The sequence below is a fragment of the Mirounga leonina genome, unplaced genomic scaffold, assembly GCF_011800145.1.
Source record: "Mirounga leonina isolate KUSES-001 unplaced genomic scaffold, KU_Mleo_1.0 Mir_178, whole genome shotgun sequence".
Classification (NCBI taxonomy): domain Eukaryota; kingdom Metazoa; phylum Chordata; class Mammalia; order Carnivora; family Phocidae; genus Mirounga; species Mirounga leonina.
In genome coordinates, this window is record NW_023270464.1 from 8855951 (window position 1) to 8856756 (window position 806).

An 806-nucleotide genomic window follows, 5' to 3' on the forward strand; every position below is an offset into this window, starting at 1 on the left:
CCTTTCCAGTTTAGCTCTTTTATTTTTTTAAAATTTTTAATTGTTATGTTAATCACCATACATTACATCATTAGTTTTTGATGTAGTGTTCCATGATTCATTGTTTGTGTATAACACCCAGTGCTCCATGCAGAGCGTGCCCTCTTTAATACCCATCACCAGGCTAACCCATCCTCCCACCCCCTCCCTCCAGTTTAGCTCTTTTAATCAGCCAGCCAGCTTGCTAGCAACAAGGGACAGTTTCTGTTGAGGAGGTCCTATGGAGCAGGAATGTGGTCACCAGTGACCTCTGTCTTATCCAGAGCTGCAGTAGAAAGTTGCTTGTTCATTTTTGCTTTAGCCTAGTTGTAATTCCCAGAATCAAAATGGTTTTGCCTGTTCTGCAATTGTCTTCTTAAGAAATTTGAACCTCCAGGCTTTTGCCCAGATGGGGATTTTGCTTTTAATTTTGCTTCTTCAGCTTTCTCTGGACTAGTCACTTTATCTTCTGTTTCCTTCTGCTTCTCCACGGAGGCTGCCTCAGGGACTTCTGTGGACATACAGCTCCTTCTTACCCCACTTCTCTGGCTCTGCCAACATGGATGGATCTTGAAGTCTTTATTAAATAGGTCAGGCCAATAAAGACAAATATTCTATGATCTCACTTGTATGTGAAATCTAAAACAAAGCAAAAAAAAGAAACAAAACCTAAAAGCAAACTACTAGATGCAGAGAACAGACTGGGGGTTGCCAGAGGTGGATGGTGTGGCATGAGTGAAATGGGTGAAGGTGGCCAAAAGATACCAACTTCCTCTTATAAAATAAGT

General features: G+C 41.4%; 1 pseudogene; it reads right to left on the bottom strand.

Annotated features, from left to right (window-relative positions):
- Positions 1 to 207: 207 nt before the first annotated feature.
- Positions 208 to 539, bottom strand: LOC118023187 (annotated as a pseudogene).
- Between the last annotated feature and the right edge of the window lie 267 nt (positions 540 to 806).